Source organism: Pipra filicauda, unplaced genomic scaffold, assembly GCF_003945595.2.
Source record: "Pipra filicauda isolate LSUMZ 115617 unplaced genomic scaffold, ASM394559v2 scaffold40_size4127951_pilon, whole genome shotgun sequence".
NCBI classification, from domain to species: domain Eukaryota; kingdom Metazoa; phylum Chordata; class Aves; order Passeriformes; family Pipridae; genus Pipra; species Pipra filicauda.
The window spans coordinates 3,616,908-3,620,065 of NW_024104543.1; the positions used below are offsets into that span (position 1 = coordinate 3,616,908).

Here is a 3,158-nt window from a genome sequence, read left to right on the forward strand (position 1 = left end):
GTACTATTGTCTAATTATCCCAGAAGAATGTACCCACAAGTATGAAAGACTGGAATGCCAGTGGCTCAGACAATCAAGGTGCAAGTTGATGATGTGCAGAGTAATCGCCCAAGTGCACAGGGTATGCACACTCATCACCCCGGGCTACAAGCTGGGTGTTGAACAAGAGAAGGAAAGAGACAAATCCTGCAAGGTAGGTAATGTTTCTGTGGCCTTACACAAATTACTCAACTGTGATTACTCCCTTCCGGGGAAGTAGCGAACATTCACATGTTCAAGGTATTCATCTCTGCTGACGGGTCATAATGGGCTGCAATGGACTCAACTGTGCTGATGTAACAGGCAGCTGTAACATCTTAGAAGGTGTCACAGACTCACAAAATGTCCCGTGAACCAGTATTACATCATCCATTGTAAAACTCTCTGTCCCAGGGGAGGTATTGGGGGTGTTTCCACCTAGCCTAAGCCCAGTAAAAGATACAGACTCCTTCCCTCACCCACGGACCCCTTCTCTCACCACCTGGCTTCTTCCCTCCCTACACAGGTTTCTTCCCTTACCACTCAGGACTTCCCTTACCACCACAGACTTCTTCCCTCATTGCCCTGGTTTCCCTCAACAGTTCCAGACTGCAACCATCACTTTGATGAGACTGGGACTCTCACCACCAAGACCACAAAAGGAGGATCAACGAGATGCCATTGGAATCCATAGAATGGTGATCTTTTTCCTATTTAATCTGTCTCTCTGTCACTCTCTTTCTCTCCCTCACCATGTCTCTTTTCCCTATTTCTTTCTACCTCACATTTACTGCTAAATAAAAATTTGTACTATTGACTTTGGCATAGGGTCTTGTTTGAACCTTAATTCAGGCAGAGGCATCTCTCTAATAATAATTTAAAGAACCTGATCATAACAGAGCCAAGTATTATTTATTTTTAAAAAAAATTGCAATATTTGTTGTACATGATTGGAGGTGACATAATGGACCACAGAAGAAAAGCAAAAATTAAAGCTTAAAATAAATATTTGTCTTTCTAGGTTTCACTAGATGGATTTTAAGTTTATAGACTGAGTGAATATAATACTTATGAGACTGCAGTTTCACAGAGATTTTTTTGATTTTTACTGGTGAAGCTGAATTATAGTACTTGCAGATTTTCTGTAAGTAAAAAGTGTACATTTCTTACCTGTAGATGGAAAGTGACTGCATAAATACAGCACTTAGATACAGAGAACATAAAAGAGTAATACAACATTTTTCTATGTTGTTTAAAATAAGAAAAGATACAGTAAGGGTAGTCTGCAATCAGAAAAATAATTGCAAACTGATTTTCAATATGCTTTAAAAATTTGAGAAATAGAAACCAAGAGGAGGAAAGATCACATGCCAGGAACACAATTAAATTCAGTCAACCAGTTAGATGATCAATTAGACAACATAGCAAGGTCGAACAGATCAATGGTTCTATCTTCAAATGAAAACAACATTTGCATCTTTAAGGTAAGCATAACCTCCTTTCACATCAGTTGAAATTCCAAATCTTGTTAGTTTTGCCTCCTTTTTTCCCTAAATAATTACTTTTGCATTCACCTATTTTGTCCTTACCTGACCTTGAGAAGAGACTGGCTTTCAGAAAGGAGTCGACTGCTGATATCACACAGTTTTCCTTAGAACTTCCTATAGTAGGAGACTGGTTCATAGAACTCATTCTCCTTCACCCTGAAGTCACAGATTCAGATCTATCTTAATTGGAATTAAAAATAATTAATTTCTTATGACTGCTTTTCCGTAGCTTCTTATCTGTCAGGGACAGTTCCTAATGGACAAATACCTGTGTGGCAGCTGGATCACCAATGGCATCTGCGGGTTGTTTTAGGAGTGGTGAAAGGAGTCACTGCATTTACTAGGACTGATCCACCACAGTCTCAGGAGATCCTGTGATATGTGTGTTCTTCTCAGAATCTATAGATCATCTTACTTTGTGTGCAACTCAAAGTTTGCTGCTCTTAAAACTGAACTGAACTTGAAGTAGAAGGTCAGAAAGCATAAAGGAGGAAGAGACTTCTTAGGAAAGACTGTTTCAGCATGGAATAAAAGTGTGTCTTGCAGTATCAAAGGATTTTATTCCTTAAAATAAAGAAGCAAGTCCTCAGGAAAGAGGAAAGTGCACTGCCACTTTCCAAGCTATTTTCAGAATGTGGAAAAGAAGGATCCATTCCAAGGTATGAACCTGAAAGATTCCACCAGCCCTACATTGAACGTTAATGGTCACTTTGGCCCTTGTGTTGGTGAATTCAACAGGGAAAACTTCCAGTCATAAAGCTCGTGCAATGTGGAGATGGTTGTTTTTAGCCTCGAGCTGTACAAAGCAGGCATAAGATGCCCTTATTCTGCCTGGTGTGCAAGCAGTAACACATTGTGTACAGTAAAGACAAGAAAAGCCAGATTTGTCATTCTTACACTTGAGAAATTTGGGGAATGCTTCTTAAATCATAATTCTTGTGAAACAACTTATTTCAAAAAGAATAACTGATATTTCTGGTGATTATGACAATATTGTCTACAGTAAACTAACCCCCTCAGAATCTAAATATTGTGCTGTTCATTTACCCCAGGGAAGAAAACCAGCTGGAGCCACAGCTGCACTTGCAGCAGATGTCAAAGCCATACTGCTCATTGCCTTTAGGTGTGTATGAAAAATCCTATTTACATGGAGAAGCAAGACACTAATATGATGGTGTCTGAGCTATGGAAACTAAAAGCTAGCATTCATTGATGAAGGTCAAATGAAATACAATTCAACTGTTTGGGTCTAGTAAATATAATAGTAAGTTAAGCTGATACACAAATGCATCAATTCTGCAAAACAGAAGTGAAAATTTAAACTCAAATCTTTACTGCAAGGCTTTGTCTTCCTATTAGTCTGGAAGGGCGTGATTGTGAATAGCCTTCTCTGGGTATATAAGCTGTGAAAATGCATGGTGAAATGTGCCATCAATGCCTCAGGAATTGTGTGCAATTACAATGTATAGGACAAAAATTAGTTAATTACAAAATCATACTCAAATCCTGTTTCCTGCTCCCCACAAGCAAAGCTGCCTTTGTTTAATCTTTAGGTTTGGTTTGTAAGTTAGAAGTCACAAGGAAAGCTACAAA

At 38.8% G+C, this 3,158-nt stretch overlaps 1 long non-coding RNA gene across 2 annotated transcripts; it reads left to right on the forward strand.

Moving 5' to 3' along the window:
• The first annotated feature begins 458 nt into the window (after nt 1-458).
• Nucleotides 459-2,759, forward strand: LOC120324049. 2 transcript variants are annotated; one of them, XR_005565052.1, is made up of 5 exons: nt 459-544; nt 621-716; nt 1,363-1,502; nt 1,795-2,224; nt 2,618-2,759. It is a non-coding gene; the product is annotated as an uncharacterized LOC120324049 (long non-coding RNA). The 2 variants fall into 2 exon arrangements; XR_005565051.1 differs by having other exon boundaries at nt 501-716.
• Nucleotides 2,760-3,158: the final 399 nt, after the last annotated feature.